Here is a 10241-nt window from a genome sequence, read left to right as displayed (position 1 = left end):
TAGAGGTAATTTAGAGACCGACACTTCAGTTTTTAGACTCTTTGTCTGCTTCATTTGCGCAACCGCTGGAAGGAATCTCCAAGAATCACCTCAGTTTGTCTTCGCTCCTTTTCCCCTTCTCTTCTTCTTTCAGCGACCTCAAAAACTGACTTTCTTTCGTGGCGAACTGGTCGTGGATTCTTATCCGCCATCGCAACAAACTTTGTGCGAAATGCGAGGAAGCTACAGTTTAAAAAATCCTCTAAGAACCGCTGCATAAACCACATAATCCCCGCGCACCAGCGAATCAGTTTCACTAGAACCGTAGGGAGTTTGATTGACAACCTAACAGCCAATAGACAATGAGGTAGCCTTGTTTTCTATTGGTATCTGGCCTCACTACGCTCACAGTTGATAGATTTTTATTCTTTTTTTTTTTTTTTGGTCATCATAATTACAAGGCCGTTGCGTCTCTGTAATGGTATTTTAAACTTTTATTGACAATTTGAAACAAAAAAACAACCTTTAAACAATTATATCAGGAATAGTCTCGGCCCTCTCGCTGCCAGCATCACTCTGCTGCCAGAAACCTCACCTCAACTTCCACCTTCACATCCAAAAAGTCACTAAATCCTGTTCTCTCCACCTGATTTTAGCAAAATCAAACACATCCTCTCCTGCCTTGATCTTGAAAAGTCATCGAAGCGCTCGTCTTCTTCTCTCGTCTAGACTATTGACTCCAAATCCATCTCCATCTCCTGCCTCCGACAGGTTCAGAAGCAGCAGCTCAATCTGTGTCTCATTCATTCATTTGTTTTTTTCAAAATAAAATCAAGTATAAGACAACAAAAAGCAACAATTTTCCAAAATGAAAAAATGGACAACGATTCATTTTTTCAGTTTTCGGTTTTGTGTTAAAAATAATAATGTAAAAAACAGGACTGATACCAGGACTAACACAGGTCTAACCAGGACCAGGACTAAGACCAGGACTAAGACCAGGACTGAGACCGGTTTAGTCCTGGTTCAGTCCTGGTTTAGACCTGGTTTAGTCCTGATTTAGTCCTGTTTTAGTCCTGGTTTAGTCCTGGTTCAGTCCTGGTTCAGTGTGTATGTGGTGCAAGAGTCAAGCATCGCAATTTAAGTCACAGCCTTTTTTTTTTTTCATTTAAACACGAAATCTAAAAAAAAACAAAAACAAATCATTATCTGTTTTTTTTTTTTTTTTTTTTTGTTTGTTTTGTTTTGTTTTTTTTGCAAACAAATAATGACAAATTTGTATTTTTTAATTTTTAAATTTTCCTATTTTTGGTTTTATTTTGAAAAATGAATTAACAAATGACTGACTCATGGATTCAGCTCGGCTCCTCACTGGTTTAACATCAACACGTGACCCTGTTTTACTTTTCTTCCTGTGGGTTTTAGTATCAATTTGAACATATTGCTGATCACTTTTAAAGCTCGTTTAGATCTTGCACCAAGTTTTTAAGCCTGTCTGAGCCTCCAGATCCTCAGGCAGGTCCCTGGCTCTGTTCCAAAGTCCAGACTCCAGACTAAGGTGATGAAGACTTTTCCTTGGCTTTGGAACATCCTGCCTGAGGAGAAAAGACCATCACTATTATCTTTTAAATCACTAATTTTTATCGGTTGGCCTTCCTTCCTTTAACTGGTTTGATCTTGATTTTCTTCCTTCTTTCTTTTGTTTCTATTTCATGAACTGTAGTCGTCTAAAACAAGTGAACCTGCTCAAGAGAAAACACGATGACTTCCACAAATAGTCCCATGTTTGTGATGAGAGTGTGTTTGACTGTGGTCTGTGGCCCCTGTCTGTCAGAGGAGGCCCCCAGCGCGTCACACTGTCACACAGCATTTCCCCCAGAGTCTGAGGTCACACGCCGGGCCCCGTGTCACTCACACGGGCCCCACGGACTCACCGCAGCCACACACACTGGGAGACGGAGGAGAGAGGGAGAATAAAGAGAGGAAGAAGAGAGGGAGGAAGAGAGGGAGGAGGAGAGGGAGGAAGAGAGGGAGGAGGAGAGGGAGGAAGAGAGGAGAGAGAGGAGAGAGGGAGGAGAGAGGGAGGAAGAGAGGGAGGAGAGGGAGGAAGAGAGGGAGGAGAGAGAGGGAGGAAGAGAGGGAGGAGGAGAGGGAGGAAGAGAGGGAGGAGGAGAGGGAGGAGGAGAGGGAGGAAGAGAGGGAGGAAGAGAGGGAGGAAGAGAGGGAGGAGGAGAGGGAGGAGGAAGAGGGAGGAAGAGAGGGAGGGGTCAGTTAGTCTGAGGTCACACGCCGGGCCCCGTGTCACTCACACGGGCCCCTACGGACACACCACAGCCACACAGACTGTGAGACGGAGAGAGGGAGGAGAGAGGGAGGGGAAGAGAGGGAGGAGAAGAGGAAGGAAGAGAGGGAGGAAGTGAGGGAGACGGAGAGGAAGGAAGAGAGGAAGAGAGGGAGGAAGAGAGAGAGGAAGCGAGGGAGGAAAAGAGAGAGGAAGAGAGGAAGGAAGAAGAGAGAGGAAGAGAGAGAGGAAGAGAGAGAGGAAGAGAGAGAGGAAGAGAGAGAGAGAGAGAGAGAGAGAGAGAGAGAGAGAGGAGAGAGAGAGGAGGAAGAGAGGGAGGAGAGAGAGAGAGAAGAGAGAGAGGAGAGAGAGAGGAAGAGAGGAGAGAGAGAGAGAGAGAGAGGAGAGAGAGAGAGAGAGAGAGAGAGAGGAGAGAGAGGAAGAGAGAGAGAGAGAGAGGAGAGAGAGGAAGAGAGAGAGAGAGAGAGAGGAAGAGAGAGGAGGAGAGAGAGAGAGAGGAGAGAGAGAGAGGAAGAGAGGAGAGGAGAGAGAGAGGAGAGAGAGAGAGGAGGAAGAGGAGGAAGAGAGAGAGGAAGAGAGAGGAGGAAGAGAGGAAGAGAGAGAGAAGAGAGAGAGAGAGAGAGAGAGAGAGAGAGGAGAGGAAGAGAGGGAGGGGTCAGTTAGTCTGAGGTCACACGCTGGGCCATGTGTCACTCACACTGGCCCCTGCAGACTCACTGTATCACTGGAAGGAAGGGTAGAGAGTAGAGAGAGGGAGAGAAAGAAGGAAAAGAAGAACTGAAGAGACAGAACAAGAGAGAGACCAACAGAGGGGAAGTGTAACAGCCCAGAGAGAAACTGGAGCGGTTATTAGAGGAACAGAGTCGAGCTGAGGCGATTTCCAATGCAGACCCAAATGCATTTATTTCACCAGCAAAAAAAAAAAAAAAAAAAAAAAAAAAAAAAAAAAAAAAAGACAAAGTTATAAACAAGCAGTGTTGGGAAGGTGACTTTTAAAATGTATTCCCCTACAGATTACAGATTACACACACCAAAATGTAGTTTGTAACATAATCCATTAAATTACTTAAAGTGAGTAAAGTAATCTGAATACTTTGGATTACTTGATTTGCTGTAGAGAAGCAAAGATGAGGATATTGTAACATAAGATGTTTTGTCTGCTAAAAGAAAATAAAAAGTCCAGTCTTTACTAAACCAGATTAAAAATATTATTGATAGAAGACGAGGAGACACGTCCACACAGCAGGATTTAGTCCTGTTAAATCCTGCTTTAGACCTGGTTTAGTCTTGCTTTTGTCCTGATTTAGACCTGGTTTTAGTCCTGGTTTAGACCTGGTTTAGTGTTCGGCAATGAGTAGAATTACGGAGGGAAAAAAAGAAAAAGAAAAAGGGATATAGCCCAAAATATGAAAACAGGAAAATACCGCTGTGTAATCCATTCATTTCAACAAAGTAACTGTAATCCAATTACCACTCACTGAAACAGTAACTGTAACTGAATACAGTTACTCATAATTTGTACTCTGATTACGTAACTCCGGTACATGTAATCTGTTACTCCCCAACAGTGTAAACAAGCATGACAATACAGCACACAGCACACACAGCACACACAGCACACACAGCACACACAGCACACACAGCACACACAGCACACACAGCACACACACACACACACACACAGCACACACAGCACACACAGCACACACAGCACACACAGCACACACAGCACACACAGCACACACAGCACACACAGGTAAGTACAGGTCGTTTCATTTCAGTATTTAAACATTTGTCGTATCTACAGTGTTCAAATATTTAATCAAAGCTGAGTACAAAAATATATATCTCTTTATTCATTTAACAATGTTTTCATAATGTTAAAATACTAAATTGAAAGTAAATAGATAAATAAATAAATAGAAAAGAGCTAAAATATTTGTGCAGCCCTCTTCCTAAACCAATCTTGTGTGCCTCAGTTCTGGAAACTCTTTTAAGTGGAACACTCGATACAGACAACACAACAAGGGAAGTACAGTTCATTTCAATCACAATTACTAAATGAATTCACTTATTTTCACTTTCATTTTCTGTTTATTTTCAGGTCACTCAATTTTAATCAATTAATTATCACTAAACATTTAAAAACTTTGCATGAGTTTGTCATTATTATCACCAGGCCTCTGTAATGGACTGACGACATTACAGGAGGGAACAGAGCGAGGGAGAGAGAGACAGAGTGGAGGAGGACAGAGAACTAGAGCTGGGTGATAAGGAACATATCTTGATATATTTTGCTACATCTCGATATCTGTACAGCAAAAATAACCCCCCAAAACTACTGCAAAAACAAATCAAAGAGGCAGTTCATGTATGAACAAAGTGCTTCTGCCGCATAAAAAAAAATAAATAAATCCCTGTATACAAAACAAAACAAGATAAATTAATAAATAATAATAAATAATAATAATAATAATAATAATAATAATAATAATAATAATAATAATAATAATTTAACTGTAAAATAAAGGAAGAAATAATACATATTGTCTTCTTTTCATTCAAAAATAAAACAATTCAACTCAAGCTCATCTTTGCATTAACTCTGTTGACCAAACAATAATCTGAACCATGAGCTCCTTCAGCAGAGGAACAGATCCATGTTCCTCACCAGTGTGAGGAGCTCTGAGGTTTCCCACAATCCACTGCAGATCAAACCCAACGTTTCCAAACACTATTGTACAAACAGTGTTGGGAAGGTTCCTTTTAAAATGTATTCCCCTACAGATTACAGATTACATACCCCAAAATGTAGTTTGTAATGTAATCCATTAAATTATTTAAAGTGAGTAAAGTGAATACTTTGGATTACTTGATTTGCTGTAGAGAAGCAAAGACGACGATATCTTCAAATGAGACGTTTTGTCTGATAAAAGAAAATAAAAAGCCCAAACTTTACTGAACCATATTAAAAATATTATTGATAGAAGAGGAGACACGGTCCACGCAGCAGGATTTAGTCCTGTTAAATCCTGGTTTAGTCCTGGTTTAGACCTGGTTTTAAACCTGGTTTAGATCTATCTTAGTGTCCGACAATGATTGGAATTACTGAAAAAAAAAAAAAAAAGCCCAAAATATGAAAACAGGAAAATACCACAGTGTAATCCATTTATTTCAACAAAGTAACTGTAATCCAATTACCACTCATGGAAACAGTAACTGTAACTGAATACAGTTACTCATAATTTGTACTCTGATTACATAACTCCGGTACATGTAATCTGTTACTCCCCAACACTGTGCACAAGTTACACTGCAGCAAATTATTCATTCAAATCTTTAAAAACTTTACAAAATATAAACTATAACCACTATACAGCTACATCAGTTTGACATTATAATGTGTTTAATTCAGTTTTGTGCACATTTGTTTACATTTTACAGAGACAAAACTTAAAACCACATGACTCATTTGCATAAACTATAAGCACTGAAAAAAAAAACAGCTCTTTCCTTGTGTCGCTGATGTGGTTCAGCTTCTGTTGGACTAAAGGACACGACTCAGTGGAATATGAGTGTTCTCTCTGTGACAGAGGATGTGCTGCTGATGATGAGTCTGTAAATGGTGGAACAGGTTTGTGGTGCTAGAAGGTTTGGTTGGACCCATCTTTGGGCATTCACATGCTGGTCGTGGCACTGCTGTGTTGAATGAAACAACACGTGAGAGGAGGGGTCACAAAATCAAGGAGGCGGGGCATACACAGCACAGAGAAGGAAACCAGCAAAGCGGCAAAAACAGAATTAAATCTAAGCATTATATCAATATAATAATATGTCAGAATCCACTTCATGTTTAAAAAATATCTCGATATATTTAAAATCACCCACCTCTAGGAGGAGAAGTGGGCAGCAGATAGAGATAAAGAGGATGACGGGGTGGAGAGAAAGAGACAGAGAGGGAGATGGGATGGAGGAAGACAGGAGGAGAGAGATAGAGAGATAGAGAGGGAGGGAGATAGAGGGAGAGACAGAGACAAAGGAGAGTAAGGGGACATTTAGGGTGAGACAAAGAGACAGGCGTGACAGTGATGTGACGGGCCCCGTGTCCTCCTCGCCCTCATACACGCTGACCGGGCATGAGCGGGGTTGCCAGATCTCCAAAATCAGAAGCCCAAAGCCGCTATACAGGAACAGACTTGGCAACCGTGTGCACAAGCAGCCGAGCATTCAGCCATGTTAACACACACACACACGGCCGTCACGTGCACGCTCACACACGCTCACACACGCTCCACTGAGAATCCCCAAACCTGTCAGCTGAAGGTCGCGGGCTGACACACACACACACACACACACACACACACACACACAGACTGGGCGAGCGGCGCATTCATTTTTCATGACTCTCGCTAAAGCACATTTGCGCACGACACCACACCTCAGAGCCGCTGCAGACAGAATGTTTGTGAAAGGTAAAACTGCCAGGGACTTCCATTGTGAGGTGAAGCCAGGTGGGAAAAACATGGACTCAGCTGGCGAGAGGAATGACGCTCTGATATGAAAAAATACAAATAAAGTTGTTTATCTGTGTACGGACGATGTGGTGATGTAATATGAAAAAGTAGGAGGTAGGACGCCAGCGCCACCTGCAGTCCCACTTCCTCATGACAATATCCCAGGTGTGTGAGAGTAAAAAAGCCCCTGGTCCCGGTTTATCGTCCCGTCAGCACGTTTGTACGGAAGCCGAGAGGGGTCACGACAAACTCAAACGCCGCAACAAATACAAATGCGACAACACAACAAAAATCCACAGCACACCAAAAAAGCCACAACAGAAATGACCACGGGACTCTATTTTAATATAAAGGCCGCAACACAAACGCAAATGCCGCAACACATTAAAAAGCCACAACACATTAAAAAGCTGCAACACATCAAAAAGCCACAACACATTAAAAAGCCACAACACATCAAAAAGCCACAACACATCAAAAAGTCACAACACATTAAAAAGACACAACAGAAGTGACAAGTGACAAATGAAGAAGAAGAACTACAACGTGAAAAGTCAAGGAACGGAGAAGCTGGAAATGTAAGTAAAAATAATTTATAGTTTTATCATTATTTGTTTCACATTGTAGTTCTTCTTCTTCACTTGCCGCTTGATCGGTCCGTCGGGAAAAAAGAGTCCCGCGGTCACTTCCATTGTGGCTTTTTAATGTCTTGTGGCTTTTTAATGTGTTGTGGCTTTTGTGTTTGTGTTGTGGCGTGTGTATTTGTTGCGGTGTTTGCATTAAAATAGATTCCCGTGGTCATTTCTGTTGTGGCTTTTTTTGGTGTGTTGTGACTTTTTTTTTTTGGTGTGTTGTGGCTTTTTTTTTTGGTGTGTTGTGACTTTTTTTTTTTGGTGTGTTGTGGCTTTTTTTTTTTTGGTGTGTTGTGACTTTTTTTTGGGGGGGGGGGGTTGTGGCTTTTTCTTGTGTTGTTGCATTTGTATTTGTTGCGGCGTTTGCGTTTGTTGTGACCCCTCTCGGCTTCCGTACATTAACATATTTCGATTGTGTCTTTAATCCAGTGACGATGTTTGTTTTCCTCTGTCCTAGTCCAGGGTATCCCCAGGTTTAACTACACCAAATTGAAGACTTTATTTAAAGACCTTTTTAAGACCATTTAAAGGAAAATTAAGACCAACATTGCACCAATTATGAGTGAAAAACACCAGATCCAATGCTAAAAATGACCAACCGACTACTGCATCTAGAATCTAGGAGCCACTGTGGATTAAACATACACTTCCTCATGATCCATCCAACGTCTTCCTCCACTGTACCAACTGTTTACTCATTGTTTGCGCATAATCCAAATTAGACATTCATTCATGTTACGCGATTTCACTTTCCTCCTTCCATTTAATATTGCACTGCTGTTGAGTACAGAAAAATAGGCTAATGAAATTTAAGACCTTTGTGAAAAAAATCAGACTTGGACAACATAATTTAAGACTTTTTAAGGCCTTAATTTAGGAACATGAAATTTAAGACCTATTTAAGACTTTTAAGACCCGCGACTACCCCGGTGATGTTTGCTCCGTCCCAATCCATAATGTGCTTCTCTCTTTTACGTATCACAAATGGTCGATTTGAAGGTGGCCATGTCGTCCTGCCTCCACTGGTAAGAAGACAGAGCCATAACCTGTTGAAATCAGCTGAGCGACACGTCACAGCAACATCACATGATCACTCTGAGGAAGAGCAGAGAGGGGGACAAACTGTCAGGTATGAAAACCAACTTGTGGTCTGAAAAAAAGAACATAATAACATAAATTATCAGAAGACCAACTGAACCTCATTGGACTCTGTGCATAAGGACACATTTTCATGAGTTTCATGGTTTTCTAATTCTAACTTGGTTTAGTGGGAAAGTACCTGTGGTTAATATTTATCATGGTTTTACATCGGTTAAGTGGCAGTTTGCGGTAAAAAAAAAATGTTGACAAGAAAAGTACAAAAATAGTGCAGGAAGTGACACTGAGTTCACGACCTTTGTCATACACACAGAAAATGACATCCAAAGTGCAGGAACGACATTTTCTGTCAGTTTAAACTTTAATTTAAGTGTTATTTATTTTATTTGTCTAATCATAACAAATACAACTTTAACAATAAACTTTTGTGCCTTCGTTAACATTATTATTAGTTTGTAAGACCATAAATGGAAAAAATAAAAAATAAAATAAAATACATTGTTCATTTTCATTTTGATTATTTTGATAGGATCATAAACAATAAACTTCTGTGCTTCTTTTTCATTATTATTAGTATGTACAACTATAATAACAATACAAAAAATAAAGAAAGAAATTGGGTTAAAATGATATTTATTATGCATAGTATGTCATTTATTTTGCTATATGTAAATATTTGTAAAGTTTCATAATTTTGTGCAGCGACCACATAATTTTTTGTATTTTCTAAAACTATTTCATGAACGGGGTGGGTTACTATAAGTTTTTCTTCTTCGTGCTCCTTTTCGAGAAATGTATTCTTCTGTTGTTTACAATGTGTATGTAATAACATTTTTCACATTTTACACAAAAAATCTGAAATATATTTATGGTAAGTACAGGGTCTATATTTTCGTTGAGTGAGTACTCTAAGTTGCTACATGCTCTTTAAATTTCCTATAAAGAGTGTCATTCCTCATTCACAAATGTTTGAGTAACTCTTTATTATTAGTTTGTCTACACCTCCAAAGCTCAAAATACTGTCTTCCACCTTGTGATGTCATGAAGTGGTAGTTTTCAAGTGAACAGCTTTTTTAACTTTAGTTCAGTAGAGATTGACAATTTCAGATCTGAAATTATCCACATGATTTTAGTAAAAGTTTGTTTCACACACCGTCTTATTTGCAAAATGTGAGATTTATTAGGACAAACTGTGCAATGTTTCGGCACTAGGCCTTCATCAGGTAAACAGAATGAGAGCTCAGGTGGCCGTCTTAAATAGGGTGTGGCACGCACCCAAGGGTGACAGGTCATAAAGGAACAGTGTACCCAAAACTCCATAATTCAAAAAACAAAGACAATCAACATATAGTGTAATAATAATAATAATAATAATAATAATAATAAAATATTAATCATAGTATAAAAATCATTGAATAATAATAGAAAATTAGTAATAGAAAAGAGTATCTGGATACATATAGACATAGTATATACTCACCCAACTATACAATAAGGTTGTCATATACACATCTATATATACACAATGGATCTTAAAATATAGTCCATGTACAGTCCACCAGAAGCAAGAGATTTAATAATATAAGCATAATCTAAGCATCTTTTTGTAGGCATTTGTTAGATTATTAAGTCTCTCTCTTCTGACGAGATGCACATGGGCTGTATTTTAAGATCCATGAAGGCCTAGTGCCGAAACATTGCACAGTTTGTCCTAAT

The sequence above is a fragment of the Boleophthalmus pectinirostris genome, unplaced genomic scaffold (assembly GCF_026225935.1).
Source record: "Boleophthalmus pectinirostris isolate CB_2022bp ecotype Guang Dong unplaced genomic scaffold, ASM2622593v1 HiC_scaffold_19, whole genome shotgun sequence".
NCBI lineage: Eukaryota > Metazoa > Chordata > Actinopteri > Gobiiformes > Gobiidae > Boleophthalmus > Boleophthalmus pectinirostris.
The sequence above is the reverse complement of the archived record's forward strand: the minus strand, read 5'-3'. Positions refer to the sequence as shown.